Source organism: Malaya genurostris, chromosome 3 (genome assembly GCF_030247185.1).
Source record: "Malaya genurostris strain Urasoe2022 chromosome 3, Malgen_1.1, whole genome shotgun sequence".
Taxonomy (NCBI): Eukaryota; Metazoa; Arthropoda; class Insecta; order Diptera; family Culicidae; genus Malaya; species Malaya genurostris.
The window spans coordinates 177,403,648-177,420,463 of NC_080572.1; the positions used below are offsets into that span (position 1 = coordinate 177,403,648).

Sequence of the window (16,816 nt, forward strand, 5' to 3'; positions counted from 1 at the left end):
TGGATTACGTTGATAATACATTTAACTTTTTCGCGAAGATAACCATTTATTTGACTCAACGTTGTTCATCAAGACTATTTTTTATTGTGTTGGTAGTTTTCACCCGAAATTAAGTGGCGGCAGACCAGAAGCAAGTAAATATTGTAACAAAACTGGTTCGGTTTTGTATTCTGTTGGAGGATGAGAAGTAGGCACAATTATGTATATAGTTTTGGCAATATGTATTAAATCTGTATCCTGAATTTCATCGCATGGACGTAAACAAATCAATACACTACAGGTAATTCTGTATGAATGGCAACTCTGTTGGTAAATGAAAAAATAAACACAGTCTAGATGACAGACAGGATGTTTTTGATAGGGTAACGTGGCGCCATCGTGACACATGTGAGTACTGTCCCAAATAAAGGAATATTCGAAATGACCGTTAAAATGATTGAAGAATCTAATTTGAGTGTCCTGTCTGTTAGTCTGTGATATAAGGTCAAAGATAAAACTATTCCAAATTGGTGAAAATACCGTTAAAATTATAATTATTATTGAATACTGGCTGTGCGCAGTATGTGCACGTACTAAGTATTGTACAATCCTAACCACATCTAAGTAGTGTTTCACCACCTTCGGACTATTTCAATTGGCTGCATTATTTTCTGGAACTTTTTACAGTCCTGCCCCCACAAAATGTTTCTAAACAAGGCCTGGTAATTCAGCTAGTATAGTTATAATAAAGACATCAGGTTAATTCAAAAATCTGAATTTGATTTTAGATCAACAGTTTATCAATTGTGTTATTATTTCGTTTATTTTCTTTTCCATATATAAAGGATAATTATATTTGACAAAAACAACAACTAAAGGATAATTCTATTGAAAATAAAACTTCTGATCGGAGTCCCGGAGATCTCTTGTGCTATTTATCATTTGCTATTTACTAAACAGCAGATCTATTAAACCTAAACAGCAGATCTCACTCTAATTAATGGTTTTCGTATATGAGATGAATACAGGAGCTAAGATGAATGTGAGCACCGCTACCCTAATACTGCGTGCATATTTAAAATATTTTTCTTTCATTCTTGAAAATAAAGCAAAAAATTAACATTTAGTCGTCAACAGCTAAAAATTGACTCAGTCGCAGTATTGTTAATAAATCTCTGAGGAAACAAAGCGGTATTCGCATTTTTTCTTTTGTATTTTCCATAAATCACAATCTGAGCGGGTAGTAGCCCGAAATTTGTTTCGTCAAGAACAACAGTTTAGATATTGCTTTTTGGTACAATTTTTGAAAGTGTCACAAACTATCGTCTCCTTCACGGTTTATGATAAACTTCTAAATCACTCTAGCAGTTCAATATAAATTACTAACCGAAATCGAAACTGTTGTTATGAATCGCCTTCTTGGATTGCTACTAAGGAGCGTGGCTTACGTGAATCGAGAATCAGAGCATACTGGTCCAACTGGCACGTTTCAAAACAGTAAAAGTCATCCACATGAAACCAATTTTCACATTTCTTTCAGTTCATAGTCAATTTGAATGATCAGTGATCAGAACTTGATATTTGGAGTGCTAAAAGACGTCCAAGCAAATCAACCATTCTTTGTATGTGTTAATGCAAAGTGTTTTACTTGAGAAATTGATTAGACTAGGAAACGAAAACCAATATTCCAGTTCACCCCTAGCTCAATCCAAGAGAAAAACTATTCACCGTGAAATGGTCCACTCAACGAATCAGCCTTCTTCCGCAATACAACAAAAACTCCTAAGCAAACTGACAGATTCATTCCTTCGTCGCGCTCCGTAAACCGAGCAAACCCAGCCCGAGTATTGGGAGCTCAACCAGATGAAACAGCCATTAAGATAAATAAGCAATTGGAAAATAAACAGCAATCTGGTTGAATAAATAGTGTGCCAAGCAACAATCCACGGCTTCCTGACAGCGTTCCGTTGCGATGTTTATTGGAATCTACACCTAGATATTCACCCTCATTGCTGTGAGAAAAAGAAGAAGTAGAAGAAGAAATAATCCAGTTGACGAAAGGGAAAATCATCCCGAGCTGTTTGCTGATGCCGAGAAGCAAAGATTCGTTACAAGCATACCTACTACATATTTTGTTTTTTCGTAACTGAAAAAATAACAACATCCTTCGAACCTTGCCAGAGCCAAGTCAGCACGGTAGTATCGAAGCTCCCAGTGCGGCGAAAATATCCGTGCAGGGGCGTAGCGAAGCACACCGTTTGAAGGGGAATTGATCGAAGAAAAAAATGTCATAGTTTAGCCGAAGAAACCGAAAAAAAATCCAACCATCTCAAACGTCCTTTGCAACGCCTCTTCAAATACTATCATCACCAGAAACGTGGAAAATTGTGATTCCAACTACGGTCGCCATCATATTGCTCCTGCCGCAGCAACAGCAGCCTTCTCGGTTTCCTCACAGTTCTCTACCGTTTACTCTTTGACTCAATCGGACTCGCCTATTTTTCATGCAAATATTTACTCAAGTGACTGTTATGATTTTCCTATGCTTTCCTACTGCTTCCAGTTCCAGAAGGCAGTTGCTGTAGTTGCGTTTTTTCCTTCTTTTTCATATTGTCGGGCTCCTTTAGGTCTGACTTGCGGGATGCTGTGGCGAGTCAATAGTGGGTACATATTCCAGCCAGTCAGTGGCCCGGCAAAGCAGTGAAGGTGGTAAAGCTAAATCAGAATTGTGTTACGGTCACGGTCTGCTGGGATGACCCGGTGTCATCCAGTATCCTGGCAGAAGTTCGGTTACTTTCTGGTGTCCCGATGGGTGTCACTAGTGGAACTCACAGCATCAGCAATAGCAGCAGTAGCAGTAGCAGCCGCAGAGCTGCCATGATGGTTTTGGCACAATTTTCCACTGTTTCTGTTGCTGTATTTTGTGACCCAAGCAATGGTCGTAATACCCGAAATTTCGTGACCAGGTTGTTTGTTTGAACATTTGTTCTGCCACGCAAAAAAATGTACGATTCAGATTCGAAGCTTAATGGAAAATTATTGCGAATATGCGGGAAAGTATAGCTATATAAATTTTGACTGCACGTGCCGCTTGTTATCGAAATACGTGGTGAGAGTGTATCAGGAATCAGAACTAATTGGCTCAAGTGGCACGTTTCCCTAGTTATTTGGAGATTTGTGCCTTGCCGTGGCTTCTCATCAATTTCCTGATGGGAAGAGAAGGATAAAAGGAACATGGAAGGGAACTGTGAAGTGGGTGAGGTGGAAAAACAGCACAAAATATAAAGAAACGAATCGTTCTGCATCCCCGAGAGGATGATGAGCGATCTGCAGGTGCAAAAATGCACAGGTAATAAAACCTCCAACCCCCGAGAGGATTTAGAGATTTTACAAAAGCGACACCATTCTGCGTTCCCGGAAAAAAAAAACGCAGAACGATTCGCAGTATGTATGAGAAGAAGTAAGTTCGGTACCCCATAGTGATGCCAAACAATCTGCTAAAATACATTAAGGTAAATACAGGAAGGATTTATTCACTCAAGAAAGAATGATGAACCATTATGACTAAAGTTCCTTACCATATTGGGTGAGAAACGATAGAATATTCTTTAATTTCAGCTCCGCATACACAGATGTATGGAGAACCAAAATCCCGGATACGTAGTTGCGTCAATGCAAGACACTTACAGATCAAATGATATGAAATACCGTAATCGCATTCACACAAATCACACGAATAATTCTCAGCACGTTGAATAGTAGCCATGTGATAATTGAGTTTACAATGTCCAGTCAGAGTTCTGACAAGAATACTGCAATGATGCTTGGAAAAATGCAGTAGACGCTTTGACATTTTCAGATTCAAATATGGTAAAAATATTTTCATCTTAGCGCAAATTTGCAATCTGTGCCAGTAGCGGGCATGTTTGGCTGCAGCCCAAGAACGAGTCTTGTGCTTTATCCAATTAGTTAGAAGTGGTAAAGCTGGTTCAGGACCAACGAAATCATTCGTTGCACCAGCTCTATTTTATTTTATTTATTTTATTTTCATTTCAGGAGCAGGGAAAAGCCCACTGGAGATAAGTTATTATCAATCTAACACTATGTCTCCAGTAGGCATAAAACCTCCTCATCTTTTGCACCAACAGATTACTGGCTATCCAAATGATACATTTCATATTATTACCTATTATAACATGTTGCATTATATTATTGAATTCATTAACTATTATAACTACAAAGCTAAGTACTTAGAACTAACGATAAACTCCTAAAGAGATAGTGATCGGCTAAACAATTTGAAAGTCGAACTTACTTGAACAGCTATTGAACACTCGGCACATACTGACAAATGACTCGTTGTGGCCATAGTTGGTTCTGGCGGCAGAAATGCGTAGGAAAGGATGAGTTCGAAAACAACAACGACGACAAATATCAAAATCTAGCAAACGTAACAGCTCCGAGCAATCAATTCGTGACTGGAGAAGATCAGCAATGAAAACTGCCTTGAACACGTTTCTGCGAACGGACAGTAGATCGAGATCTATGAGCTTGCAGCGATCTTGGTAACTCGGAAGATTTAGGGGCGACATGGTAGTTGACGAAGCGCAAAACGAATAAATTTATGTTGAATATTTTCTATGCGTTGAATGTCGTTTTGATAGTAGGGTGACCAAACCACAGCTGCATATTCTAGTTTAGAACGGACCAAAGAACAATATAATGCTTTGAGGCAATATATGTTTTTGAAGTCTTTCGTCACACGGAAGACGAACCCTAACAGTTTCGAGGCTTTATTGATGGTATATTCAATGTGCTGTTTGTAATTCATTTTCGAATCCAAGATAACTCCCAAGTCTTTAATACACGATTCTCGTCTAAGAACAGTTTTTAAGATCACTCATAGAGTGACAGTTTTTAAGATCACTCATAGATCACTGATTGAATCGTATGAAGAGTTGCTAGAGAGCGTTCTTTGATACGATAAAAGCCATCCTTGACCCAAATAAACTTTCTAGTTTTCATACAAGTTTCGAATATTTTTATTTTTTTTGAAGAATCGTCTAATAATACTTATGAAAAAATGAGTAATATTTGAGAAGGGCATCAGCAGGTTTTTATATTCATCAAAACTCCTTTAATAAACCTAGTAGAATAATGATCATATATTGTGGTAATCGTCAAAATTCGAAAATTGGTTTGATTAAAATCGTGTTTAATCCACCTAACAGTGAGATGATACCTTTTTTAAAACAATTCGTATATGTTTTTTGCTTGAATATTCTTCGGTGTTTAATTCTCATGGCCTTATTTTAATGACCGTCGTTTTAAGCGGTAATTTGAGATTTTAATCCCTCATTACCCTGTAACATGGAAACTACAAATCGGATCGAGTTTGAATCTAAACATGTGCAATCGATTGAACATTCCATTAGATGTAGAAGTAAGTTGCTATTTATAGTTTTTCGTCATTATTTAAGGTACTTCCAGAGCCGGTATTCAGGAACCAGCATAATCCAAAACGGTTCATACGACCGTAAATTAATATGACGAACAAATTGCAATATGTTTAAGTCTAACTTCTATATCGGTTTGAATTTAAAGAACTCATCACCCTGTAATTCCAGAATCGGAAGCCGGAATCGGCAAAATTCATTAATTTTATAAGGGACCACAAGTCTTTCAATTTCAATTATTGTTTACGAAATTCGATTTGACCTTTTTTGAGAAAATGATTGAGCTTAGAGAAACAAATCTGCAAACCCGATAAACCTGATGAATTTATGTGAAATGAACATTGTTATACTAATCAACCGGAGGTTGGATCTGACTAAGAAGCAAGACCTTTTATTTGAATCTTAGATGGTTCTTAGATTTCATTGGAATCTTTGATCGGTTCAGCCATCTACGAGAAAAATAAGTTACACTATTTTAATTTTGTTTCACATATCCTGTAGTTCCGGAACCAGAAGTCAGATCCAAACATAATTCAGGAACCTTGTTTGGGAGCGTATGACTATTCATATGAATCTGAGTTTGTAGAAAACGGTTGAGTCATCTCCAAGAAAATTGAGTGAAATTTTTTGTCACACACACGTTTGCTGATCTCAACAAACTGATTCGAATGGTATATTAGTGTTATGTTCTTCCAGCATTTATTGCTTTAAGTAGTTTAAACAAATTTAATTATGGAATTACTTTTAACTTGAAAATGCTCTCATCATCTGGTTTACATATGTCATATTCGAACGATTATGTTGCCTAAAACGAACCGTGCTAAAAGCGGTCCGAAGCAAAATGTCACGAAAAAAGATGCTGTGCACAGTCTTTTTGGTACTTAGAAACAATTGTGTGTAACAGTATAAAAATCGTGTTTCACGTTGCTCCCAAGCATTGCTTTGCCATACAATGCTCAAAACACCTACTGTCGGAATAGGGTTAAAAAGTCGCTTACATAAAAATATCGATATCTCCGTTAAAAATGAACGGATTTTAACAATCTATGGCTTGTTGGATAGCTATTACCGTGTGGAATCTAAGTCTGAAAACATGTTTTGTTTTCAAGGTCAAGTGTGACAGATACTGTCAAAAAACTGAAAATTTTGACATACATCGTATAACTCAAAAAGTTAACATCCGATCTCAAAACCATTCAATAGCCTTCTGGGTGACGAAGAGACCTTTCATTTGCGACTAGTTTGATCAAAATCGGTCCAGCCGTCTCTGAGATCTCGACCTCTTTGTTGACAACACACATACAGACCCACACACATTCAAGGCTGCAACAAAATTTCTTCTTCGTTCCATCAGAAATGTGTTCAAAAATTTATGTTAAAATTTTCATTAGTATGAAATATCCAAAAATAATTCAAAATTGAATTTTTCTGAAATGTTTGGTATGAACGAGCATTAAGGTGCAATTCAGTACCAAAACAGGACGCGAAATATTACGAACACATCAATTGAACGAATCATCGCATAAAGCGCATCGTGCAAAACCGACACATATAAATACGGAATATTTTCAGTAATTAAGTGCTGAGAACTTATGACACATTTCGTTTGTTAGTAAAACAGACTATAACTGTGGACAGACTATAAGTATGAGTATTTTTAATTGGATAATATGACGGCGACATATTTGTGCATGTGGTTTAAGACGGTCAATTTGGTCATTCAATTTATAATCAAAATGCTCTTACACTTGATTTTCCCGCCTAAAGCAAAATTGCTCATTCTTTGTTACAGATCGAAATCTTTGGCATGTACTGTGTACTGCTCATTCGGTTCATAATCGATAGATGTGAATGCTGAGTGTGATACTTGTTGTGGTCGACTGATTTCTTAAAAACTCTTCAATACTCAGATACATGGTAATTTCCATAAACAATACAATTACTATAAATTTTGCTATTCATAAAAATACACAACTTTATAAGTTGACGAATTCGATCAGTTACTGCGAATCTCATAAAATGCCTTTTTAAAAAATATTTAAACATTGCAATTCAAACAGTTAAAAGCGAGCAGGTTATAAAAAGAATTGTTTTATTGTATCCTTTTATTTTTTAACTTATGACTTATATAGCATTATGTTTCAATTTTCCAAACAGGTTTTGATAATTTCAAATTACTGTTTTTTTCCTGGCGCTGTCACGATTCAAATGACTACTAAATCTTAGATTGATAAATAGATTAGATTAGATTCAAAAAGCTGTCTCTGAAGAAACATTCATTTGTCGAAAGTTTCCATTTTTATGTTTTCCATTCGTCTTACGAAACATTGCCGAGTAAAACCTCTATTCAGATTAATAAGTTCAAGCTGAAACGCAACAGATAAAAAATGTTGTTCTGGCAACCGCTCACCGGGAAAAGCGTATCTCCACACTCAACCTGTCACTGATAGTTTCACCATTTGGGTCGAACTCCTGCCACAACCAAGCGCAATGGACGGCCCAACGAGGCTGAAGGAAAATATTTCATACAGATTTATTCCACCGCATCGCCCCACCGCCTCCCGTTCCGCACTCCGGGCAGCGATGGAACTTGGTGGTAGCAAACAGCCAAACAGATCTCTGGCTGGAAGCTGGAATTGTCGTCACCTTGCCCGCTGTGTTGCAATTCTGCGGTTCAGTTACTTTGAGTGACAACCCGATTCCGGCCAGCCTCGGCTGCTGCTACTGCTGGGAAGTGCAGGACGACGAATGGCTAATGTATATGCATTACGTTTCGGTTTGGAGGATGCGATAAAAACATGGGCAACTCGGCGTAGTTTCTCATTAAAGTTTACGTCAGCGCAGCAGGGGAAAGAGTGTTTGATTCGTTTTTTTCCGCCGTCCTGTTTGCCAAACGGTTTGCAGAGTTAGTTGGTGCCAGATATGCCGGGATAAAAGTGGAAGTAGAAGTGGATTAAGTCATATCTTGATTATACTGATTAAATGCGGGGGCGTGACTGCAAAAAAGCTTCCGACAGCGGAAAAGCAGCGGACGATAATCATCGCTTTAATGAGATTATAATCATGTGTCGTAATTGTGTTCGGTTGATGTCGAGCTTGCGGACGTTGGAAGTAAAATTCGCAGTGAAGTTTAAAGTATATTGGAAGCATTGATGTTAATTAGTCTGGAAAAGCTATCATTGATTCTGGAACGACCCACATTTCATTCTGCCGGATAAATTATAATTATTTCATAGGCCAGGGTAAATGAGAGTAAATCTTAAAATAGCTCGAAACATAGCAGACTGAATGAAAACAATTTTGATGCAATCTGGATCTTATCACTAATCTCGACCTGCGATTGGAATGCTTATTTTCGTTGAGTAAACTGTTTTTGGAAGAACGAAGTTTAGAAAAGGATGAACGAACTTCAGAAAATGTTTTCTAATGCACATTCTAAGCCGTTCAGAATAGCACATGTATATTCTTACTAAATGAGCATTTTTAATAATTTGTTTATTGTGACCAACTAGAAATCTGTCCGGGAGATTCACGGTTGATATAGTCTAAGTAGGTTTTGGACAAATCTGAATTCATTTTGGTTCGTACGTCTTGATGTTTTTTTAAGTCGTAGATGTTTTTAAGTTGAAATAGTTGAAGTGTCAGTGTGTTTAGTTTGATGCAAGGTATGCGGTAAAAGATCGAAACAAGACAAACTCAAAATTTGTTTTGGAACTGTTAGGATGAAACCGTGGACAAACCAAGGATCACTAAACTAGAACGAAGTTTTTCGTGAGTATCGGTTCGTTCGAATATAATCAAATATGTATTCAAGTAAGCTAACTATACGCGCAGGGAAATTAATTTTAAATTTAAACATATTACGTTTTGAGTTCTAAGACATTTTATTTTGAATCAGCGACTATTTTCATTTCCTTTTGATTCAAATACATTTGATATTTATTTCAAAACAAACAACTTTTGTTTCTACACACGCATAGACATAAATAAAATTTACATTAAATTCAAATATATTGTTCTTCGAATTCAAATATATTTTATCACAATCTAATTTCGTTTTACTTGAATTCAAATACAAATGTTATTTGATTCAAACCAAAAAAGTTTTGTTTCTACAATCAAGCTTTCGTGCGATTGTTTATAAATTCAATGATAGGTTATTTTAAATTCATTATTGTTATTTAAAACGGATTTTTAACTGATTATTGTCAACATAATGACCGTTATTTAAAAAAAAGCATTAAAAAAAGTACTTGATGTAAAGAGTGAAACATTTTGAAATCAATTTATATTAATTATTGAATGCATTTAGTACGCTCAGATAAGCATGGATGCGATATTAACTCCTCTACTACCTTTCGCTTAATAATGTTCAATAACTCTACTGTGAATCCATTCTCTAGAACGAATACAAATATAAGTACCCTATATACACATAATTCTTAATATACATTACCTATGAAAGCATCCACTATGGTATCACACAATTAGAACGATTTCAATAGTGCAGATAATTAAAACTTCATATTTTCCATTTGAATGATGTAGCAAAATACAAACCAGTGATGGCATTTCACTACAGTAATACACCAGTGTGTAAGTTTCATTCCTAAACTGCGGATGCATTCGGTGGACAGCACACAACAAAAAAAGCGCACTTCTTCTCAGTGACAATTAGACAGACTTTGAGTGTGTGCTTGTGTTGAAAGAAGCTAGTGCGAGGGAGCCACATTCTCTTCGCATGAATCACTCTCACGTGTTATCGGCCACACACACCCAAGTGATCACTGGCGCGTGATGGTGGGCGAACACTTCTGGGAACTTTAATTATTAGAGAGTTAATCTGGCCGTGCTATGAAAATCTAGCGAAGAAAAACGAAAGTTCAACGATAAATTGGCTTTTTTTTTGTGATTTTGCGTGCCCTACGTTTCTTTTACGCTAACCATACACCAGAGTGCTCACCGTTGTGTACACCTCTGTGAAAGTATCTGTGTCCACCTCAGAGAATTTGAGAGCTCTGCTCTAGCACTTTAGTGCGATTCAGTGCTAGAGGGAAACGAAAATAAATACGCGCAATCTTGATGCGTGCACACTTAATACAACAGTGGTGTATATATGAAGAACGAGAAAAGCTCTTGTTGAAGTTGTCAGTGCTTGCTCTTCGTCACACAGAGGAGATGGACATCTCTGACACAAACAACATTCAAACTTAATAGAAGTAGTGTTAAATATTTCAAAATTACCAACTGCAATGATTGCATTTGATTCTAGGTCGGAACATTTTATGCAATATCCATTAATAGCTTAAGCTAAAGCTCACCTATTTGATTCAGTTGTTGGAATGTTTTATTAAAGTAATATGGTATTTCATAAATGTTTCTGAATATAAAAAATTGTTTGAACACAATTTTTAATTTGAATCTATACACATTTTTTATTGAAATACACTCAATGTACTGCAACAGGCAGTTAAGGGGCGGGTAGGGTCTAACACTTTTAAAAAAATCATTTATTATTTTCTTTCTATTTTCTGATAGTAAAACACTTCAAGAATATTCTGTGAAATTTTGAAGCCTATCGGAACAAAACTGAGCAAGTTATCGGCCTTTATCTTTGCCGATCTCATACTGTGAAGAAGTGAGAGCTCGGCACACAGGCCCAAGATTTCTGCTTCGATTGACTCAAAAACATGACAAACCATTCTCGAAATGTTTCATGTATGTATGTATGTATGTATGTAGGTGTGAAGCCACCATCAGTTCAAGGCATTACCAGTGTATGCGGGTAGACTTACAGTAGATCCGAATTTGATTATCAGATAGCTTTCATATAATTACTGTTAAGAAGGCCAAAATGGGTTTTGATGACCCGGCGCCTTCCAGCAAGATCATCCGACCATATAATAAATCCACTCCATCATCCAGTCATTCATTTGTAAGATATCCTGATGCACTCCCTGGCCCTCCCCGTTGTCGATATAATTGAGCATAATAGATTATAGTATAATATAATATAATATAACATAATGTAATTCAATATAACATGATATAATATAATATAATTACAGAGACAGACATCCAAGCTAGTACAAACTTTTTTAAAAAGCTGTGTAAAGCATACAAGTGAAAATTCGTTAAAAATCACCGTTTCACATGACTTGGCACGTATGTCTTCAGGATATCTGTTCTCTGTGATGTAACAAAATATAAAAAAATATAATATAATATAATATGACATAATATAACACAGTATAGTATAATATAATATAGCACAATATAATATAACATTACACAATATATTCTAACAATATTCTATAACATAATACAATATAAAAGAATACAAATATAATATAATATAATATAATATAATATAATATAATATAATATAATATAATATAATATAATATAATATAATATAATATAATATAATATAATATAATATAATATAATATATGATAATATAATATAATATAATAGAAAATAATACGATATATATGAAATAATATGCTATGATACAATGTATAACAGTTGATGTCGCAATTAAAGTTATGCTCTCATTTCGTCGCAGTACTGCAGGAAATATAATATTTCTTTTTCAGAAATAATAATAATAATAATAATAATAATAATAATAATAATAATAATAATAATAATAATAATGATAAAAATAATAATAATAATTATAATTATAATAAAAATAATAATAATAATAACAACAATATATAATACAATGTAATATAATTCAATATATAACAAATAATGCAACAAACAACAGAACCACATGTTGCAATATACTATGATAAATATTGCCCTTTAGGATGGACTTCAAACTGCAAGCCATTTCGCACCCTCTCATTCTGCTACTAACGCAGAAGGCGATAGCACCCAGTCGACGCCGTTCTATTGACCAAATGTCATCATAGACGCTCGGGGAGGCTTAAGATAGAAACTTGTGAAAACTTTGTTATCTCACCATTTGACGACCTAGAAAACATTCTCGAAATGTTTCATTATAACGAAATACAAAAAAAATATGGCTTTTTGAGAATGTTAGAGCATGCGTGCTCCCTTGAGTAATAAACTGTTTCGTTCGATTTTATAGACAATAAACTTTGACCGCGTTTTTCTAGAAGGCAGGTTTTTAAATACCGTGTCCATCATCATTCAAAAACTACTGCACCAATTTTTTTTTTTCAAATTTTGCACACACTTTCTACATATACAAAACCAGACCCCAAACGTTTTCCTTTTTGTTGTTTGTTATTACGGGGAGGTTTTACAGGTACAAAATGTTCGATTTTTTCGTGAAAAATCGTACTTTTGAATTTATGGGCTCTAGAAAAACTTCTACTCTAAACTATGCTGCGTGCATTTATTCACTTCTGATTAGTGAGCCCCCCCCCCATATGAATCTATAGCTCAATATATTTCAATCTAATATGCATTGCCACACTAGATTTTATTCAAAGTGAGTTTTATTTGCTGCAAATTTAAGATTAAGCAAAAAAAACTATAATTCTACATTTTGTTAGAAATTAACACAATGCGTTTCGGCTATTTAGACTTAGACACCTCTTATAAAAAAGTTGTCATTTCCATTTTTGTCGATTGTTGTTATAAAATAATATTCCTTGATATCGCATTATAAAGTATGATTAAAAATTCGGTTGGTTTCAAATCAATTGATTACCGTCCTGTGAATTGGAACTTTATCGGATGTATGTATGCCACTTTTAAATGGAAATCTGTAAATAGGAAATATTTCATAGCATCAATTAGGTTATTTGGGGGTTTGGCTAAAAGTTGTTTTTGTGCTTTGGGCACATAACCGATTTCATTATTCTTTACGTTTCGTCTTCGACTTGTCAGTGCAGAGCAGTTCAAATTGAACTGCTTACTGCAAAAACTTAAGCAGTTTTTTTTTGAACCGCTAAGCAGACGTAAAGTTAACGATGTTTTGCGAGACAATTTTTTTATATTGCGCCGAATCTGCGGTCGGCCAGTTCAGTCGCCTATTCGTTTCGCTCGGAACGTCAGAAAGGACATTGCGCTTCGGCGGAATATAAAAAAAGCGAATGAGAGTTGCGACCAGAGCGTTTGAGGTTTTTAACCACGCAGAAGGTGCACTCTCCGATGCCGCTGTTTGAATGCGTCTTCTCGCCCCGACGTCTGCTTCCATCCAATGCACAAGAAGAAATGATAGATTTTCGCATTTTTTTGCATAAATATCTGTTTATAAATCTTATTTTTGTGTATTACATCAACGTTCTACAGTACAAGTGTTTTAACCCCTTGGCCTTTCATCCTTGTTGTTCATACGATTCGTAATTAATAATAGGTGTTTTAGTTACCTTATTTTACATACTAATGTTTAATCATAATATTATTATTTTTAATAAAATGTCTACCTACTTATAACTATCCCTAACCCAATCCGTACAAATTTTGAATTATTTGTATTTCAGAGATTGAAAAATTTCGTTCAGTATTGTTCGAATTTTTGTTCCAGTAAGGAGTGTATCGAAAAGTAATTAGCAACATTGATTATTGAATAAAAAAGCGAAAAAAAAACATATTTTGACATCAGTTTTCGATATATTGTAGAAAAATTACATTTAATTGCATGTCACTGAATATATTGAAGAAAATCCTAGTTTCTGTGAAACGCTCGCACTTTGGACTTGACATTCTTCATTAAATTCTGCACAGTTACTTTTGTGACTTTCCTGGTGGCAGCTGTCCAGTTTTTTTTAACTCCTGGATGTTTCGGGACACTGTACCTTCCTTCAGAAAGTGCCGCTTGACAATTGCCCAATACCTTTCAATTGGCCGAAGATCCGGGCAGTTCGGTAGGTTGATGTCCTTTTCCACGAATTGTACATTATTTTTTGACAACCACTGTAGAATGGTGTTGGCGTAGTGGGCTGAAGCCAAATCCGGCCAGAAGAGAGGAGGAGCCTTATGCTTTCTGTACAGTGGCAGCATTCTCTTCTTCAAACATTCTTCCTCGTACAACTTGGCGTTAATTGTGCCCTTCGTGAAGAAAATCGACGAACGCAAACACAGGTTCAAATTGCTTGCCAGACCAACACATTCTGCCCAAACTTTTCCATCGCCACCGCGGTGTCAGCGTCGTCCATGTCCTGGTACACCGATTTCGTATAATATTGCGGTCCGGGCTGCGATCGAGAGTCTTCCTTGGCGTAGGTTTCGTCGTCGATCAGGATGCAGTTTTCGCGCTCTTGTTTTGGTCTGAACTTGCTGTACCAGGGACTTTTTCGGCACCTTCTGTTTCTTGTTCGTTTTCAGGGAGATCCGAACTTTTATCCGTTGGATCATCCCGATGCTGGTGTTGAACTGCTTGGCCAAATCCCGCGTCGACGCCGATGGGTTTTTCCTGATGTACTCAACCACTTTTAAGTCCCGGCCGTTTTCCTACCGGATCGGGGCAAATCCTTCAAGGAAAGGGTCTTACCGAACTTCTCGATGATATTTTTGACACTGATGTGGTGCACTTTCACCCGTTTTGCAATTTCGTTGTACGTGACGCCACTTTCTGAGCACCAAGTGTGCAGAATTCCCTTCGCGTTTCCGGATCAATTCGACTCATCATTGAAACGATAAACCGTACCGAAACCAATCGATTGCGCAGCTGTTATTGACATGTAAACAAACATGTCATTGCAAAACACGCTGCAAAAAATTAAGCCATTTCAGAGTAATAACTCTTTGAATGTTGCTAACTACTTATCGATACACTCCTTATATCCAGGGAGGCCATCTCATGTACTTCATTAGGCCTTGTCCAAAGGGGTAGATTTAGAATCATCTTTAAGATTTTACTTTGCATGCGTTGAAGCTTAAGTTTGTGCGTTCGTGCACAGCCCCACCAAACAGGGACTGCGTATTCAATTGATCGATTTTCGACCACGGTTCCCCTTTTATATGTGTTCAGAGGATATAGAATCTTTGATTACTATTGCATCAACAGAATTTTCCCTCGCAGCTGAATAGTGAAAATTGCATCATTTCGCAACTTTTCCAAAACTGTATGTTAATACTATTTTAATACTCATGTAATTGCTTTCCCCAAATTTTACTCGCTTTCTGTCTACACGGTGCACACAAATCATCATTTGCTTGCAAAAAATCGAATTTCTGCAGAAGGTAAGAAGAAACCCGACGAAACGAATGTTTTTGATGTTTGCTAACATGAGTTTTAAAGTTAAATGGAGTGAAACAACGATTTTGATTTTTGAATTCATTTTTACACCGCGACCTCAACTGAAACGTTGCTAACAATAAACTATCAAAGTTAGAATTCGTTCAGTGGCACGGCATGTGTCGACAAAGTAAGGCCCGTATCCGAGCGAGTTGCGCTGCGGTACGCGTGCGGGTCGTGATCGAAAAATTCACTGCTCCGAAAGTATTAATCTCTCCACTCTGAAACTTTGCCAAAACTGACTTAAGCCCCTAAGGCTTCTTTTTTCAATTAAAAAAATGACAAAAATTAGGCCCAAGTTTAATTTTTTTTTAATTTTTAACTTTTTTCATGAAACTAACTATAAAAGTTGTTTTATGGAATCGCTTATTTGAAAGCTAAGGAAAAGACGCACATTTCATGTCTTGGACGAATTTTTGTATCTCTATTAGATTTTGCAGTAAAGACTGTACCAGGAAGTACGGACGCATTTTGATTTCGCTGTAAATAATTCACAAGTCTTAGATATTCAAATTTTATTCGACATACTGATAATATTAGACTACAACAACAGAATATTATTCTCAACATTTGCTACTTTGCCATTGTAGACTAGCTGGCTCACCTTCTTGCGAACGTTCCTCATTAAATTCCGTACAGACTTCTTGGCGACAAGTTTCGACCCTTTTTTCCAATCTTTTTCGATATGTGGAATGATTTCGGCTGCCGAGACATGTTTCCTAAGATGTGCCTTCGTTAATGCCGAAAATTCCTCAATTAGTCGAAGTTGTGGGCAATTTGGTGGATTCATGTATTTTGGGACGAAAGTGACATTTTTGGTAGTATACCATTTTACCGTTGATTTCGAGTAGTGGCAAGAAGCAAGATCTGGCCAGTAGAAAACAGGATCCTTGTGACTTCAAGTTCTTTACCGAAAATAAATAGTTTGATGAAAAAAAATTGGGTGGCTGATTTTGCATGGAATATACATATAAACATGTGTATATATATATATATATATATATATATATATATATATATATATATATATATATATATATATATATATATATATATATATATATATATATATATATATATATATATATATATATATATATATATATATATATATATATATATATATATATATATATATATATATATATATATATATATA

General features: G+C 35.7%; 1 protein-coding gene across 2 annotated transcripts in view; it reads left to right on the top strand.

The window, feature by feature from the left end:
- Nucleotides 1–16,816, top strand: part of LOC131435656 (tyrosine-protein kinase Drl) — a 186,542-nt gene that overhangs the window by 38,612 nt on the left and 131,114 nt on the right. The gene's annotated exons all lie outside the window — the stretch shown is intronic.